Below are 19,539 nucleotides of genomic sequence, written 5' to 3'. Positions count from 1 at the left end.
CATGCCCGGCTAATTGTTTGTATTTTTAGTAGAGACAGGGTTTCACCGTGTTAGCCAGGATGGTCTCGATCTCCTGACCTCATGATCCACCCACCTCGGCCTCCCAAAGTGCTGGGATTACAGGCGTGAGGCACCAAGCCCGGCCGTCTTTGATCTTTCTTATAAGTGCACAGAAGAAAACGCTGACGTATGCTGCCTTCCGTCTCTGCTTCGGCTGCCTATAAGGAAGGGCCCCCGTCCTATGATCATGTGACTTGCGTGACCTTATCAATGACTTGGACGACTCACCCTCCTTACCCTAACCCCTTGTCTTGTATGCAGTAAATATCAGCGCGCCCAGCCATTCAGGGCCATTACCGGTCTCCGCATCTTGGTGGTAGTGGTCCCCTGGGCCCAGCTGTTTTCTCTTCATCTCTTTGTCTTGTGTATTTATTTCTTACGATCTCTCCACACATGGTGAGAACACCCGCCAAGCCCCGTGGGGTTGGACTCAAATGATAGAAGTCAGGCTTTTAATCAAACGCAAGCAATTCAGAATGCCAAATTAAGATCTATACCCTTTCCCAAATCCAGTATCGTAGGAGAAATTATGGTACAATAATTAATCCCCCTCCTCCCGCCAAGTTAAACCTCAGAGAAGTTGAAGTTCTAAAGTTCAAGTCCAGAAATACTGGGAAGGAAAAAAACAAAACCAAAAAAACCCAGGAAACAAATATCAGGGAAAAACCCAGAATCTCGTCATGAAAATAGTGTCCGGTTGCTCTGTTTCTGCTTGGCAGCTCACAGCTTGTGTTTCACCCCGGCCTCTGGGGCCAGCTCCGTTCCTGGCCTGAGGCCGACTCCCTGGCACAGTCCACACAGTTGGGCCAGGCTTCCTGCCCTGGAAACCAGTTGGGGTTTCTCCATAGGAACATGCCTGGGCAGACACAGGGCTTTGCTGGTTCTCCTGCAGTAAGTCTGAGATGAAACGGGTGTTTTGCTTTAACAAACAAACAAAAAAAACAAAAGCCAAAAAGCAAAAACAAAACTGGGTTTTGATGTGTTTAGAAAGAGACCTTTCTGAGCGTCTTTTGCTCTGTGGCCTGGGTGCGCGGTGCCGCCCACCAATAGCAGCTGGGCTGGGCCTTCTGCTCCCAGCCTGGGGGGCCTTTCGGCCCCTGTAGAGGTAAAGTAACACCCGAAGTCTCTTTTCTTTAAAAAGTGCAGAGTCGCTGGGGGAATGTGAGTTTCATATCATTACCCGTGGAGGGTGTCCAGGTTCTTGGCGTCTTGAACAAAGAACTGGACAAAACATACAAAGGAAGGAAGGAATGAGGAGATTTACTGGAAATGAAAGCACACACCACAGCATGGGAGCCGTCAGAGCGTGGGGCTCAAGGGCCCCGTTCCAGAATTTTGGGGAGTTTAAATACCTTCTAGAAGATTCCATTGGTTACTTGGTGTACGCCCTATGTAAATGGAGAGGATGAAGTAAAGTTACAAAGTTATTGACTGGGTGTAGGCCTTATGGAGGATGAAATAAAGTTACAGAGTCATTTACTGGGCGCAGGCCCTATGGAGAGGCTATTTCCTGTCATACCTGAGGTGTGAATCGGTCTTACGTTCCCTGTCTCCAGGCCTCGTTTTCCTGCCTCACTAGCACCAGGCCCACAGCCACACAATGGGGAAAATGGACTCCACGTGCCTCCAAAGTGAACACCCTGGTCTCAGGAGCAGAGACCTAGCGGCGTCCCAGGGAGAGTGGAGAGACAGCGAGAGAAATGTTCTGGCTGGTCCAGAGGGCGAAACAGCAGAGACTGTTCTGTAAGAGGCGTGTGAACCGGAGCAACTCCATCTTGATGAGGAGCTGGGCAAGACGAGGCTGAGACCTACTGGGCTGCATCCCCAGGTGGTTAAGGCGTTCTAAGGCACAGGATGACACAAGAGGTTGGCAATAGCCACAGGTCACAAAGACCTTGCTGATAAAACAGTTTGGAGTAAGGAAGCCGGACAAATTCCTCCAAAACCAAGATGGTGACGAGAGTGACCTCTGGCCGTCCTCAGTGCTACACTCCCACCAGTTCCCTGACAGTTCACCAATGCCATGGCAACGTCAGGAGGTTACTCTACACGGTCTAAAAGAGGAGGCAAGAATTATCCACCCCTTGTTTAGCGTATCATCAAGAAATAACCGAAAAAATGAGCAGCCAGCAGCTCTCGGGGCCCCTCTGTCTACGGAGTAGCCAATCTTTATTACTTTACTTTCCTAATAAACTTGCTTTCCCTTTAGGGACTCGCCCTGATTTCTTTCTCACACGAGATCCAGGAACCCTCTCTCGGGTCTGGATCGGGACCCCTTTCTTGTAACATCTTTCTGGCGACCACAGAAGAAAAACCCCAGACCCAAAAGCTAACTTTGGGTAGGCGGTGGGGCCCAGTGACATATTTCTGGCGACCACAGGAGGGGCCACGGTGCGGAAACCCAAGACCTAGAGGCTAACTTTGGGTAAGGGGTGGGGTCCGGGCACATCTTTCTGTCGAGCCCTGAAGGGACAACACTGAGGAGGAGCCCCCAACCCAAAGGAAACAGACTCAGCCCTGATCGGACGACTCTGGGTGAGTGGTGGGGTAGCCGGGAAAGGATGGGATTGGGTGAGGGGCCAAGGCCGACAGCGCGAAAGGCCACTCTTAGTAAGAGGCAAGGATGCTTGGCCCACCTGGGGTTAGAGGCCCCCCCCCAGGAGGGTTGGTCGGGTCCGTTCTAAGATTTAGGGGCTTAGAGGCCCCTCTCAGTAGAGTCCCTCTGGGAAAAGTCCCTCCCGGCTGAGAACGGGTTCGGCCCCAGGGGACGTTAGCGGCTATTCTCTTTGGGGTTAATCTGCCTGGCACTCTTTGCTGACGGCCGTGGGTGACGGGGTTAGGCACGGACAGGATCGTGGGACGTGGGAGCTTTTTCCTTCCCGAAGAGGGAAACTTGAGAGCTGATGGGACGGCGGGAAAAAGTCCTTCCCAACAGCAGCCGCCGAGCTCCTCAGTGTCCTGCAGTGGGCGGGCCTTTCTCTGGCCTCCCTGAGCCTTTGCCTTCCCCACCCTGCCACAGGCAATGCTTTTCTCTCTCTCCTTTCCCGTTTTTATCTTTTCCATCCCTCAGGACGGCCGTCTTGCCCAGAGAACGCGTGTTGAAACTCCTGGCTGGAGGTTGGATTAACGATGACGGGGGCAAGTTTGAGCCTTGCCAGTGTGATACTGGGTGCCAAGCAGAGTGGCTGCTGTCTACGTTTTCTCACACGGAGTTTGCTCTGGCCAGAACGGAAAGAGCAACTTTCCTTTGTGTTGCGGCTTGGCCCGCAGGGCTGTGGTGCCGCCAGTTGTAAGGGAGGAGACCACCCCTCATATTGTCTTATGCCCAATTTCTGCCTCCAAAGAAAGAAGTAAAAACTAAAAGGCAGAAATGAAATCCACAGGCAGACAGCCCGGCGTCACACCCTGGGCCTGGTAGTTACAGATCGATCCCTGATCTAATCGGTTCTGTTATCTATAGATTCCAGGCATTGTGTAGAAAAGCACCGTGAAAATCCCTGTCCTGTTCTGTTCCGTTCTGATTACCGGTGCGTGCAGCCCCCAGTCACGTACCCCCTGCTCACGCAATCGATCACGGCCCTCTCACGCACCCCCTTAGAGTTGTGAGCCTTTAAAAGGGACAGGAATTGCCCACTCGGGGAGCTCAGTTGTTGGAGACGTGAGTCTTGCCGAAGCTCCCGGCCGAATAAAGCCCTTCCTTCTGTGACTGGGTGTCTGAGGGGTTTTGTCTGCGGCTTGTGCGGCTACAGTTGGGTCACTGGGTCCCCCGGGGGAAGGGAAACCAGAAGCCTGTCATGCTGGCAAAAGTGTAAGAATTACTCACCAGTCAGACTCCTGGCCTCTGTGTGTGTGTGTGCGTGTGTGTGGTGTGTGTGTGCATGTGTGTGTGCGTGTGTGTGGTGTGTGTGGGGTGTGGTGTGTGGTGTGTGTGTGGTGTGTATGGTGTGTGTGGTGTGTGTGGTGTGTGTCTGATGTGTGGTGTGTGTGGTGTGTGTGTGCATGTGTGTGGTGTGTGTGTGCATGTGTGTGGTGTGGGTGTGGTGTGTGTGTGGTGTGGGGGTGGTGTGTGTGTGCTTGTGTGTGTGGTGTGTGGTGTGTGTGTGGTGTGTGGTGTGTGTGTGGTGTGTGTGGTGTGTGTGTGGTGTGTGTGTGTGGTGTGTGGTGTGTGTGTGTGGTGTGTGGTGTGTGTGTGTGGTGTGTGTGGTGTGTGGTGTGTGTGGTGTGTGGTGTGTGTATGTGGTATGTGTGTGTGGTGTGTGGTGTCTGTGTGGTGTGTGTGTGTGGTGTGTGGTGTGTGTGTGTGGTGTGTGGTGTGTGTGTGTGGTGTGTGTGTGGTGTGTGTGGTGTGTGTGGTGTGTGGTGTGTGTGTGGTGTGTGTGTGGGGTGTGTGTGTGTGGTGTGTGTGGTGTGTGTGTGGTGTGTGTGTGTGGTGTGTGTGGTGTGTGTGTGTGGTGTGTGGTGTGTGTGGTGTGTGGGGTGTGTGTGTGGGGTGTGTGTGTGGGGTGTGTGTGTGGTGTGTGGTGTGTGGTGTGTGTGGTGTGTGTGTGGTGTGTGGTGTGTGTGTGGTGTGTGGTGTGTGTGTGGTGTGTGTGGTGTGTGGTGTGTGTGTGGTGTGTGTGGTGTGTGTGGTGTGTGTGTGTGGTGTGTGTGGTGTGTGGTGTGTGTGTGGTGTGCGGTGTGTGTGTGTGTGATGTGTGTGGTGTGTGGTGTGTGTGTGGTGTGTGTGGTGTGTGGTGTGTGGTGTGTGTGTGGTGTGTGTGGTGTGTGTGTGTGGTGTGTGGTGTGTGTGTGGTGTGCGGTGTGTGTGTGTGTGATGTGTGTGGTGTGTGTGGTGTGTGTGTGGTGTGTGTGGTGTGTGTGGTGTGTGGTGTGTGTGTGATGTGTGGTGTGTGTGGTGTGTGTGGTGTGTGTGTGATGTGTGTGTGGTGTGTGGTGTGTGTGTGGTGTGTGTGTGTGGTGTGTGTGGTGTGTGGTGTGTGGTGTGTGTGGTGTGTGGTGTGTGGTGTGTGTGGTGTGTGGTGTGTGTGTGGTGTGTGTGGTGTGTGGTGTGTGTGTGTGGTGTGTGTGTGGTGTGTGGGGTGTGTGTGGGGTGTGTGTGTGTGTGTGGTGTGTGTGTGTGTGGTGTGTGTGGTGTGTGGTGTGTGGTGTGTGTGGTGTGTGGTGTGTGTGTGGTGTGTGTGGTGTGTGGTGTGTGTGTGTGGTGTGTGTGTGGTGTGTGTGGTGTGTGGTGTGTGGTGTGTGGTGTGTGTGTGTGGTGTGTGGTGTGTGTGTGTGGTGTGTGTGTGTGTGTGTGGTGTGTGGTGTGTTTGTATGTGTGTGTGGTGTGTGGTGTGTGTGGTGTGTGGTATGTGGTGTGTGGTGTGTGTGTGTGTGTGGTGTGTGGTGTCTGTGTGGTGTGTGTGTGTGGTGTGTGTGTGGTGTGTGTGGTGTGTTTGTGTGTGTGTGGTGTGTGGTGTGTTTGTATGTGTGTGTGTGGTATGTGTGTGTGTGGTGTGTGGTGTGTGTGGTGTGTGTGTGGTGTGTGGTGTGTGGTGTGTGTGTGTGGTGTGTGGTGTGTTTGTGTGTGTGTGTGGTGTGTGTGTGTGGTGTGTGGTGTCTGTGGTGTGTGTGGTGTGTGTGTGTGGTGTGTGTGGTGTGTGTGGTGTGTGGTGTGTGTGTGGGGTGTGTGTGGGGTGTGTGTGTGTGGTGTGTGTGGTGTGTGTGTGGTGTGTGTGTGTGGTGTGTGGTGTGTGTGGTGTGTGTGTGGTGTGTGTGGTGTGTGTGTGGTGTGTGGTGTGTGGTGTGTGTGTGGTGTGTGGTGTGTGTGGTGTGTGTGTGTGTGGTGTGTGGTGTCTGTGTGGTGTGTGTGTGTGGTGTGTGTGTGTGGTGTGTGGTGTCTGTGTGGTGTGTGTGTGTGTGTGTGGTGTGTGGTGTGTGTGGTGTGTGTGTGGTGTGTGGTGTGTGTGGTGTGTGTGTTTGTGTGTGTGTGGTGTGTGTGTGGTGTGTGGTGTGTGTGTGGTGTGTGGTGTGTGGTGTGTTTGTATGTGTGTGTGTGGTGTGTGTGTGTGTGGTGTGTGGTGTCTGTGGTGTGTGTGTGTGTGGTGTGTGGTGTGTGGTGTGTGGTGTGTGGTGTGTGTGGTGTGTGGTGTGCGTGGTGTGTGTGTAAACTGGACGAGGCTTCCCTCTGGCCCGTCGTGTCCTTGGGAGCTTGGCCTTGTAACCACGTGGCCGTACTTTCTCTTGGTCTCCGCCATCACACTGGCCGCCCGGGTTCAGGGTTCAATTCTCAGCCTAGGGGATGGATCTTTACCTTCTGTTTGTCCGTGTTTTTTTTTTTTTTTTGAGACGGAGTCTCGCTCTGTCGCCCGGGCTGGAGTGCAGTGGCCGGATCTCAGTTCACTGCAAGCTCCGCCTCCCGGGTTCACGCCATTCTCCTGCTTCAGCCTCCGGAGTAGCTGGGACTACAGGCGCCGCCACCTCGCCCATCTAGTTTTTTTGTATTTTTTTAGTAGAGACGGGGTTTCACCGTGTTAGCCAGGATGGTCTCGATCTCCTGACCTTGTGATCCACCCGTCTGGGCCTCCCAAAGTGCTGGGATTACAGGCTTGAGACACCGCGCCCGGCCCTTGTCCGTGTTTTTATACGTGTTGTGTGTGTAATATAAAAGAGCTTTAATTAATTGGTTTAATAATAAGAGCTTAAATCAAAAATTGTGTCAGAAAAGTTAATAGTGCAATGCCTTTCAGTTCATGTGACTTAAGTAATCTTTGGAAAATAAAGACAGTTTTGAAGATTATTGGTAAAATAGAAATATCTTAAAAAATGTAAACATTTGGTCTAAATAATGCATGTCAGATATTAAGTTCACTAAATGCAAACTTAACACAACTGATGAGACTAGAATTTAATAACAAATGTACCATAGTTCTTGAAACATCATTTTTTTCTCTCTAGTTTCCTATTTTTACTAAAGACAAATCGTAGTGTGACCAATTTGCTTTATTAAATTTCACCTGATTATTTGTATAAAGTGCAGCACGAATAATTATTTTTTACAGAAGCTTTTTTTAACTTCGCTTTGATGGAACTCTGTTCCATACAAGGAATCCTAGATAAGACGGTTTTAGAGTCGAGCCCTGCCAAAGGTTTCTGCCCTCAAATACCTGCCAGTTGAGTAAATTCCTCTCCTCTTGGGGTCCCAAGATAACTTGGGGCTCCTCGACCTGTTAGAAAGTGACATTCTTTACGAAGCACTGTGGCTCACACCTGTAATCCAAGCACTTTGGGAGGCTGAGGTGGGCACATCACTTGAGGTCAGGACTTTGAGACCAGCCTGGCCAACATGGTGAAACCATGTCTCTACGAAAAATACAAAAATTAGCTACAAAAATTGGCCGAGCATGGTGGTGCACGCCTGTAGTCCCAGTTACTTGGGAGGCTGAGGCAGGAGAATCACTTGAACACGGGAGGCAGAGGTTGTAGTGAGCCGAGATCGCACCACTGCACTCCAGCCTGGTGACAGAGACTCCGTCTCCAAAAAAAAAAAAAAAAAAAAGAAGAAAAGAAAGAGAAAGGAAGGAAGGAAGGAAGGAAAGGAAGGAAAGAAAAGAAAGAAACATTTCTTACCACAGATCAGAAACCTGGCTGGAGTGCAATGGCGCGATCTCGGCTCACTGCAAGCTCTGCCTCCCGGGATCACGCCATTCTCCTGCCTCAGCCTCCTGAGTAACTGGGACTACAGGTGCCCGCCACCGCACCCGGCTAATTTTTTTTTTTTGTATTTTTAGTAGAGATGGGGTTTCACCGTGTTAGCCAGGATGGTCTCCATCTCCTGACCTTGTGATCCGCCTGCCTCAGCCTCCCAAAGTGCTGAGATTACAGGTGTGAGCCACCGTGCCCGGCCGCAAGTCACGTTTCATTCCTTAAAAGAAAGCACACCATTCTAGTCAAAGCCTTGGTAAAATAACCAAAGTCTCCAATTGTGTCCTGTTGCAAAAGAAAATAGATTCTTATTGCACTTATGCAAATAACTGTATTGCCATAAATTAATCATATAAATAGTTTCCAAATTAAGAATGTGAATAGTTTCCAAATCAGGCAGAGAGAAACAAATACACTCCGAATTTTGTTTACAGAAGTATACTTTACTCAATTGCTAAAAGCTGTAAATAGCTCAACAGAAAAATTTTCTGGACTCTGAAAACCGAAAGATCAGCAACCTTTTCAACAAAATTAAAAAGATTACTTCAGACTTTTTTTTTTTTTGAGATGGAGTCTCGTTCTGTCTAGGCTGGAGTGCAGTGGCGTGATCTCAGCTCACCACAACCTCCATCTCCCAGGTTCAAGCGATTCTCCTGCCTCAGCTTCCTGAGTAGCTGGGATTACAGGTACACACCATCATGTCCTGCTAATTTTTGTATTTTTAGTAGAGACGGGGTTTCACCATGTTGGTCAGGCTGGTCTCGATTTCCTGACCTCGTGATCCGTCCACCTCGGCCTCCCAAAGTGCTGGGATTACAGGCTTGAGCCACCGCGCCCGGCCAAGTTCAGGCTTCTTTAGTCTATGCACTTAACTCCTGTTTGATATTCATGAACATTTCAGTTCTCCATGAGAGTCCTAAAGTTTTTCCCTTTTTTCTAATGTCACAGTCTCCAAAGTTATTAGAAACCTGCATTTGAGGGCCGGGCACGGTGGCTCACGCCTGGAATCCCACAACTTTGGGAAGCTGAGGCAGGTGAATCACCTGAGGTCAGGTGTTCAAAAACAGCCTGGCCAACATGCTGAAACCCTGTATTTACTAATAACACACAAAAATTAGCCAAATGTGGTGGTGCATGCCTGAATCCCAGCTACGGGGGAGGCTGAGGCAGGAGAATCGGTTGAACCTGGGAGGCAGAGGTTGCAGTGAGCCAAGAGCACTCCAGCTTGGGTGACAGGGCAAGACTCTGTCAAAAAAAACACGAAAAAACAAAAACAAAAACAAAACAAAACAAAAAACACCAAAACAAAGAAATCTGCATTTGAGTGTATCTGGTAAAGTTTTTGTTTGTTTTTTGAGACGGAGTCTCACTCTGTCGCCTGGGCTGGAGTGCCGGACTGGAGTGCGGCGGCCGGATCTCAGCTCACTGCAAGCTCCGCCTCCTGGGTTTACGCCATTCTCCTGCCTCAGCCTCCCGAGTAGCTGGGATTACAGGCACCCGCCACCTCGCCCATCTAGTTTTTTTGTATTTTTTTAGTAGAGACGGGGTTTCACTGTGTTAGTCAGGATGGTCTCGATCTCCTGACCTCGTGATCCGCCCGCCTCGGCCTCCCAAAGTGCTGGGATTACAGGCGTGAGCCACCGTGCCCGGCCACACCTAGTAAAGTTTTATAGCTGATCGTAAACCACCTTCTGAAGAAGACCAAGCAAGACAACAAGTGTCTGTGGATGATAAAAGCCTTAGGACAATCACTATTAAAGTCACAATTGATAACGAAATTTGGTTACTTCTGGGGTACGTAACAATTTTATGTAATTATAACTATTAGTAACATACACTAAGTCATCTCAGAACTATAGGAATTGCGTATAATTTTGGAATACATACCCATAACACATACAAACACAGCCCAAAGAAAACCAAACACCATTTCACATTTGCCAGTGCTTCCTGTATGACTCATACTAAACAAGCCAAATGTCACTGGTGCATTTTTGTATTATTCATGTCAAACCCAAGTCTTTTTTTTTTTAGATGGAGTCTCACTCTGTCACCCAGGTTGGAGTGCAGTGGCGTGCTCTCGGCTCACTGCAACCTCCACCCTCCGAGTTCAAGTGCTTCTACTGCCTCAGCGTCCCAAGTACCTGGGATTACAGGCACCTGCCACCACACCCGACTAATATTTTGTATTTTCAGTAGAGACGGGGTTTCACCATCTTGGCCAGGCTGGTCTTGAACTTCTGACCTCGTGATCCACCCGCTTCGGCCTCCCAAAGTGCTGGGATTACAGGCGTGAGCCACCGTGCCCGGCCCAAACGCAATTCTTAACAAAACATTATAAACAAACCTATTCAATCTTAATCAGTTTGACCGCAGGGAAGACTTTAATAAACCTTCCATAACTCTTTACAATTGTTTGGTTACAGAGTAGATTAGTGCTTTAAGAAAAACCTGGTGGGGTGTTATTCCAATGTTCAGTTTACAGAAAAGCAGAATAATGCCACTTTAACTTTAGCCAATATGTTCACAGAGTTTCTACCATTTAATTTTTTTAAAAATAAACCTTCCACAAGTTGTTTAAACCTTTATTTTTATCCTAACTTAAAACAATCCTTTAACCTTTTAACTTAGGCAAGAAAAAATCCACATTTCCACGACTTCTTACATACGTGTGTGTGTGCATATATATATATATATATATTTTTTTTTTTTTTTTTTTTTTTTTTTGAGACGGAGTCTGGCTCTGTCGCCCGGGCTAGAGTGCAGTGGCCGGATCTCAGCTCACTGCAAGCTCCGCCCCCCGGGTTTACGCCATTCTCCTGCCTCAGCCTCCCGAGTAGCTAGGACTACAGGAGCCTGCCGCCTCGCCCGGCTAGTTTTTTGTATTTTTTAGTAGAGACGGGGTTTCACCGTGTTCGCCAGGATGGTCTCGATCTCCTGACCTCGTGATCCGCCTGTCTCGGCCTCCCAAAGTGCTGGGATTACAGGCTTGAGCCACCGCGCCCGGCCATATATATATATTTTTTAACCAAAAACACATTCACTTTCTTTACACAGTTTGCATGTAGAACTGTTTCCTCAGTAGTCTCAATGACATGTTATAATGTCAACTCTAAGTGACGTTTACTTTTGTTGAAAACCTTGGTAAGTTCGGGAATTTCATGATGCATCAGCTGTAGAGCCTGCCTAGGACACACCAGGCTAAAGTACAGGGAGGAGGCGACCCCAGCAAAGCTGGGGCGTGGCTAACTCCACCTGTCCCCAGCCCTTCCCTAGAATCTAATGCTCCAAGGTAGGTAAACTCAACAATTTTCAAAAGTGAAAGAAGCAGTTTATGACCTTAAAGCATTTAGTAGATGTCATACCTGACATGCATTATTTAGACCAAATGTTTACATTTTTTTTTTTTTTTTTTGAGACGGAGTCTCGCTCTGCCGCCCAGGCTGGAGTGCAGTGGCCGGATCTCAGCTCACTGCAAGCTCCGCCTCCCGGGTTCACGCCATTCCTCAGCCTCCCGAGTAGCTGGGACTACAGGCGCCCGCCACCTCGCCCAGCTAGTTTTTGTATTTCTTAGTAGAGACGGGGTTTCACCATGTTAGCCAGGATGGTCTCGATCTCCTGACCTCGTGATCCGCCCGTCTCGGCCTCCCAAAGTGCTGGGATTACAGGCTTGAGCCACCGCGCCCGGCCAAATGTTTACATTTTTGAAGGTATTTCTATTTTACCAATAATCTTTAAAACTGTCTTTATTTCCCAAAGATTACTTAAGTCACATGAACTGAAGGGCATTGCACTTTTAACTTTTCTGACACAATTTTTGATTTAAGCTCTTATTATTAAACCAATTAATTAAAGCTCTTTTGTATTACACACACAACACGTATAAAAACACGGACAAACAGAAGGTAAAGATCCATCCCCTACGCTGAGAATTGAACCCTGAACCCGGGCGGCCAGTGTGATGGCGGAGACCAAGAGAAAGTACGGCCACGTGGTTACAAGGCCAAGCTCCCAAGGACACGACGGGCCAGAGGGAAGCCTCGTCCAGTTTACACACACACCACGCACACCACACACCACACACACCACACACCACACACCACACACCACACACCACACACCACACACACACACACCACAGACACCACACACCACACACACACACACCACACACACACATACAAACACACCACACACCACACACCACACACACACCACACACCACACACACACCACACACACACAAACACACACACCACACACACCACACACCACACACACACATACAAACACACCACACACAAACACACACCACACACACACCACGCACACCACACACCACACACACCACACACCACACACCACACACCACACACCACACACCACACACACACACACCACAGACACCACACACCACACACACACACACCACACACACACATACAAACACACCACACACAAACACACACCACACACACACCACGCACACCACACACCACACACACCACACACCACACACCACACACCACACACCACACACCACACACACACACACCACAGACACCACACACCACACACACACACACCACACACACACATACAAACACACCACACACCACACACCACACACACACCACACACCACACACACACCACACACACACAAACACACACACCACACACACCACACACCACACACACACCACACACACCACACACCACACACACACACACACACCACACACACACCACACAGACACCACACACCACACACACACACCACACACACACACCACACAGACACCACACACCACACACACACACACCACACACACCACACACCACACACACACCACACACCACACACCACACACACACCACACACACCACACACACACCACACACACCACACACCACACACACACACCACACACACACCACACACACCACACACACACCACACACCACACACACACACAAACATACCACACACACCACACACCACACACACACCACACACCACACACTACACACCACACACACACCACACACACCACACACCACACACACACTACACACTACACACCACACACACACACCACACACCACACACACACACAAACATACCACACACACCACACACCACACACACACCACACACCACACACTACACACCACACAGACACCACACACACACACACCACACACACACACACCACACACACACATACAAACACACCACACACCACACACCACACACACACCACACACCACACACCACACACCACACACACACCACACACCACACACACACAAACACACACACCACACACACCACACACCACACACACACCACACACACCACACACCACACACACACACACACACCACACACACACACCACACAGACACCACACACCACACACACACACCACACAGACACCACACACCACACACACACACACACCACACACACCACACACCACACACACACCACACACCACACACACACCACACACACACCACACACACCACACACCACACACACACACCACACACACACCACACACACCACACACACACCACACACCACACACACACACAAACATACCACACACACCACACACCACACACACACCACACACCACACACTACACACCACACACACACCACACACCACACACACACTACACACTACACACCACACACACACACCACACACCACACACACACACAAACATACCACACACACCACACACCACACACACACCACACACCACACACTACACACCACACACACACCACACACACACACATACAAACACACCACACACCACACACACACACAAACACACCACACACACCACACACCACACACACACCACACACACACACACCACACACACACACTACACACCACACACACACCACACACCACACACACCACACAGCACACACACACCACACACACACCCCACACACACACCCCACACACACACACCACACACCACACACACACACCACACACACACCTGTCACCCACGGCCGTCAGCAAAGAGTGCCAGGCAGATTAACCCCAAAGAGAATAGCCACTAACGTCCCCTGGGGCCGAACCCGTTCTCACCCAGAGGGACTCTACTGAGAGGGGCCTCTAAGCCCCTAAATCTTAGAACGGGGGGGCCTCTAACCCCAGGTGGGCCAAGCATCCTTGCCTCTTACTAAGAGTGGCCTTTCGCGCTGTCGGCCTTGGCCCCTCACCCAATCCCATCCTTTCCCGGCTACACCACCACTCACCCAGAGTCGTCCGATCAGGGCTGAGTCTGTTTCCTTTGGGTTGGGGGCTCCTCCTCAGTGTTGTCCCTTCAGGGATCGCCAGAAAGATGTGCCCGGACCCCACCCCTTACCCAAAGTTAGCCTCTAGGTCTTGGGTTTCCGCACCGTGGCCCCTCCTGTGGTCGCCAGAAATACGTCACTGGGCCCCACCGCCTACCCAAAGTTAGCTTTTGGGTCTGGGGTTTTTCTTCTGTGGTCGCCAGAAAGATGTTACAAGAAAGGGGTCCCGATCCAGACCCGAGAGAGGGTTCCTGGATCTCGTGCGAGAAAGAAATCAGGGCGAGTCCCTAAAGGGAAAGCAAGTTTATTAGGAAAGTAAAGTAATAAAGATTGGCTACTCCGTAGACAGAGGGGCCCCGAGAGCTGCTGGCTGCCCGTTTTTTCGGTTATTTCTTGATGATACGCTAAACAAGGGGTGGATAATTCTTGCCTCCTCCCTTAGACCGTGTAGAGTAACCTCCCGACGTTGCTGTGGTATTCTGCTTGTTTGGTTGTTGGTTTTTGTTGTTGTTGTTGTTTTTGAGCTATGCTGGGATGGGTCAGACTTTTGCCTCTAAAACTCTGTCCTCCGTCCTGAGCGCCACACTTGGTGTGGAAATTCAGAACCCGGGTAGGCCCGCCCTTCATAGCTGGTCTTGGATGCCATGCAAGGACTTGGAACCCAGCATGACTGGAGAAGCATTAGGGAAGATACCTGTGTCATAATTTCAAAATTCTTTTTTTCTTGAGACAGAGTCTTGCTCAGTTGCCCAGGCTGGAGTACAGTGGTGCGATCTTAGCTCACTGCAAGCTCCACCTCCTGGGTTCCCACCATTCTCCTGCCTCAGCCTCCCAAGTAGCGGGACTACAGGTGCCCACCACCACGCCCAGCTAATTTTTTGCATTTTTTGTAGGGACGGGGTTTCACTGTGTTAGCCAGGATGGTCTTGATCTCCTGACCTCGGGATCTGCCCACCTCAGCCTCCCAAAGTGCTGGGATTACAGGCGTGAGCCACCGTGCCCGGCCCATAATTTCAAAATTCTTTGTGGTAGTTTAAAATCTTAAAGATTTGTTAGGTTAAATTAAGTAATCTTAGGTTTTTCGCTGGAAATTGGGGTTACTAAGAGCTAAAATAGTAGTCAATATATGTAATTAAAGCTACTAGATATAAAATAAACAATTCTATATACAGAGTGTGTAAAGAAAGTAAGATGTGTTTTGGTGAAGAGATTTATTTTAGAAAATGAGGATGTGGTTTTTGCTAAAGTTTTTGTTTTTGTTTTTCGGAGACGGAGTCTTGTTCTGTCACTAGGCTGGAGTGCAATGGTGCAATCTCCTCACTGCAAACTCCACCTCCCGGGTTCAAGTGATTCTCCTGCCTCAGCCTCCTGAGTACCTGGGACTACAGGCACGTGCCACCATGCCCGGATAATTTTTGTATTTTAGTGGAAATGGGGTTTCACCATGTTGGCTAGGATGTCTGAATTTCTTTTTTTTTTTTTTTTTTTTTTTTTTTGAGACGGAGTCTCGCTCTGTCGCCCAGGCTGGAGTACAGTGGCCGGATCTCAGCTCACTGCAAGCTCCGCCTCCCAGGTTCACGCCATTCTCCTGCCTCAGCCTCCCGAGTAGCTGGGACTACAGGCGCCCGCCACCTTGCCCGGCTAATTTTTTTGCAGTTTTTAGTAGAGACAGGGTTTCACTGTGCTAGCCAGGATGGTCTCGATCTCCTGACCTCGTGATCCGCCCGTCTCGGCCTCCCAAAGTGCTGGGATTACAGGCGTGAGCCACCGCGCCCAGCCTGAATTTCTTGACCTCGTGATCCGCCTGCCTTGGCCTGTCAAAATGCTGGGATTACAGGTGTGAGCCACTGCACCTGGCGAGAAATCTTTTTTCTAGTTATTATTTAAGGATGGTTTCAAAATGAAGGAAAAACACAATAAAGATGAACTAAATGGACAGAAAGAGAAATGATAAAAGGGTGGGGGATGAGTAACCTTTGATTCCTGGGTGGCTGTGTGGTCACCCCTGGAGCTGCCGCTGGGCCGCGCTCAGTTACTAAGGAGAAAAGTTACCAGTGGAATTCCGAGATGCATCCAGCTCCCAGGGAGTTGGTTCACTGGATCCAGAAGGAGATGAACGCTAAAAAGAAAAAGTGAGGCCGGGCGCGGCGGCTCAAGCCTGTAATCCCAGCACTTTGGGAGGCCGAGACGGGCGGATCACGAGGTCAGGAGATCGAAACCATCCTGGCTAACATGGTGAAACCCCGTCTCTACTAAAAAATACAAAAAACTAGCCGGGCGAGGTGGCAGGTGCCTGTAGTCCCAGCTACTCGGGAGGCTGAGCCAGGAGAATGGCATGAACCCGGGAGGCGGAGCTTGCAGTGAGCTGAGATCCGGCCACTGCACTCCAGCCTGGGCGACAGAGCTAGTCTCCATCTCAAAAAAAGAAAAAAAAAAAAGAAAAAGTGAAACATTTGGTCTCTTGGTTGTCATGATCTGTAACGGCTAAAATGAAATTAAAAGGGAGTGTTGACCATCCTGGTCAAGATGGTGAAGTCCCGCCTCTACTAAAAATACAAAAATTAACCAGGCGCGGTGGCTCGAGCCTGTAATCCCAGCACTCTGGGAGGCTGAGGCAGGCAGATCACGAGGTCAGGAGTTGGAGACCAGCCTGGCCAACATGGTGAAACCCTGTCTCTACTAAAAATACAAAAATTAGCCAAGTGTGGTGGTGGGCACCTGTAATCCCAGCTACTCAGGAGGCTGAGGCAGGAGAATTGCTTGAACCTGGGAGGTGGAGGTTGCAGTGAGTCGAGGATGGGCCATTGCACTCCAGCCTGGGTGACACAGTGAGGCTCCGTTTCAAAAAAACAAAAGAAGAGAGTGTTGGGTCTGACCCTGATGATGCCACAGCAAGGTCAGATTTCAGTGAGTCCGAGCTCAGGCCACTAGCCCCAGGGCCAGCCCTTGAGGGCAAAATTTTCTCAGAATGCACGTTTGTGATCTGTGGTCACCTAAAGGCAACCAATGCCAGGGAAAAGGCAAAACCAAAGGGTGGTGGGAACCGGAGGAGTAACGTGAAGAACTGAGCCACCTGTAGACCACCCCCGTCAGCTTCCTGAAATACCTTCACTCAGATGGATCTCAGCTCACTGCAATTCAAATTTGGAGGCTCTGTCTTTGGTGCTAAACGCTTCCGAGTGGAAGAGCTCGGTTGGTGCAGGACCCACAGCTCAGTGCTGGACAATCACAGACGAGTGCACAGTAAGATCCGTTGACTCTAAGAAGAGGGGCTGCCTGAATCCACCTGTAAACCCCGAGAGAAGCAGCCCCGTGGGGCTGGCGTTGTGATGACCAGGAAGTTCACCCACAGAATACGCCTGTTACCCAGGTCACGGTAAATGCTGTGGTTAGAGGACACCCATTTTCATGGGCACCTTATGTAACCTGACCGCTGCAAAGCTGAAAGATAGTTCAGGGAGCCTCATCCAATTTGCTGTCTTAGCTTCCCCTCATGGGTCTTACAGATGCCAAGAAAAAGATGAGGTTAACCAACAGAAGAACTGGGAAACGCAAAAGGGGAACTCAAAGGACTCAATCAAGAGAAGATGGAAATTGTTAAAGGGTCATTAAGAAATAAGACCAGGCTGGGCATGGTGACTCATGCCTATAATCCCAGCATGTTGGGAGGCTGAAGCACCAGGATTGCTTGAGCCTAAGATTTTGAGAACAGCGTGGGTTGACATAGGGAGACCCCCTCTCTCCAAAAAAAAAAAAAAAAAAATTAGCCAAGTGTGGTGATGTGCACTTCTAGTCCCAGCTACTCGGGAGGCTGAGGCAGGAGGCCTGCTTGAGCCTGCAGACTTAAGGCTATAGTGAGCTCCAGTGCAACTGCAGCCTGGGCAACAGAGCAAGACCCTGCCTCATAAAACAAAGAGAAAACAAAAGAAGACCAATAAAAAGCATCAGCAGGGGTGAAACTAAGAGGAAAAAGAAAGGGGAGGGTCATGGGACTCATCCTTGCAGGGGGGAAATCTTTAGATGGTTATTAAGAAATGGACTAAATAAAATGGAAATTGATGGGATTAAAACAAAGGTTCTTAATGCAACATGATATAAGTGAGACAGGTAGGTAGGAGGGGGTCCCCAGAAAAACGCCAGCTGGCCTGCCCACTGGGGCGGAGTCTCGGAACATTCACGGCTTTTGCAGCAGGAGGAGCCCGGCCCCCTTTTTCTGGTGTGAAACCTGGGATTCAAATGGCTGGCAGGGGAAGCACCTAGCGGGGACTCCGGCCTTGTGAGAGTCCCTGTTTCCCCTTTCTCCCTTTTCATCCAATAAAACCCTGTCTTACTCACCGTTCAGATTGTCTGTGAGCCTGAATTTTCGTGGCCATGGGACAAAGAACCCCGTCTTTAGCTAAACTAAGGAAAAGTCCTGCAACATTTTTAGTGCCCAACATGGGACTGGAGAAGCAGTGAGTGGAATCGGTGTCAGAGCCTCTCACTGTGGCTTCTAAGCCTTTTCATCCGTGGGCTTCTGAGCTTACAGGAAACTGCTCCCCATCCCCTGTCACTCCTGGGGGGATCAGGGGCCTTTTCATAGCCTTTTCCTTCCTTTTTTGGGACACACTGGTGAACAGCAGCTCCCAGCTGCTCCTTTCTCTGTGCTGGGCCTGGGACGCCCGGCCCAAGGGTCCCACACAGCCAGCTGGCAGATCCCCAGCCACACACCGCCACAGCCTTCCCTTTCCCCAGCCAAGGGTTTTGACTCCATTGGACAGTCATGAAGCTTAAGCTTCTCTCCACGGTGGAGGAACCACTTGCATGATAAATTTTATAACTGTTTATTTCCCCTTCTCTACCCATCAGCGAGTTAACTTTTATTTTTATTTTTTGAGGCAGAGTCTCGCTCTGTCCCCCAGACTGGAGTGCAGTGGTATGATCTCGGCTCACTGTAACCTCTGCCTCCCGGGTTCAAGCGATTCTTCTGCCTCAGCCTCCCGAATAGCTGGGACTACAGGTGTGCGACATCACGCCCGGCTAATTTTGTATTTTTAGTAGAGACAGGGTTTCACCACGTTGGCCAGGTTGCTCTCAAACTTGTTACATGCAGCCATATGAGAGACCACCCGAGCAGACCGTACAAGAGGCCACCCAAGCAGGCTTAGTGTGAGCAACAAGGCGGTTTATTCACTTGGGTGCAGGAGGGCTGATTCCGAGAAAGAAGTCGGTCAAGGTGGTGGCTTACCATGGGTTCTAATAGGTTTGGGATAGGCGGTGGGTCAGCAGCAATTTTTTGCAGGCAGGGGATGGATGTTACAAAGTATATTCTCAAGGGCAGGGAAGGTGTATCCTCACCAGGGCGGGGAGGAACATTACAAAGTACATTCACAAGGACAGGGGAATGTCACCTGGCTGGACCACGGTGCGGCCAGCTCAGAGGACCTTACACCTAGTACCTGGCTCTTCAAATACGTCAGAGGACCCC

The 19,539-nt window shown here is 50.2% G+C and overlaps 1 long non-coding RNA gene across 1 annotated transcript; it reads left to right on the top strand.

Annotated features, from left to right (window-relative positions):
* Positions 1-1,495: 1,495 nt before the first annotated feature.
* Positions 1,496-3,764, top strand: LOC123568831 (uncharacterized). The gene is made up of 2 exons (XR_006692415.3): positions 1,496-2,595; positions 3,131-3,764. It is a non-coding gene; the product is annotated as an uncharacterized lncRNA (long non-coding RNA).
* Positions 3,765-19,539: the final 15,775 nt, after the last annotated feature.

Source organism: Macaca fascicularis, chromosome 14 (assembly GCF_037993035.2).
Source record: "Macaca fascicularis isolate 582-1 chromosome 14, T2T-MFA8v1.1".
NCBI lineage: Eukaryota > Metazoa > Chordata > Mammalia > Primates > Cercopithecidae > Macaca > Macaca fascicularis.
Note: the sequence above shows the minus strand (reverse complement) of the source record. Positions and strands in the feature narration are given on the sequence as shown.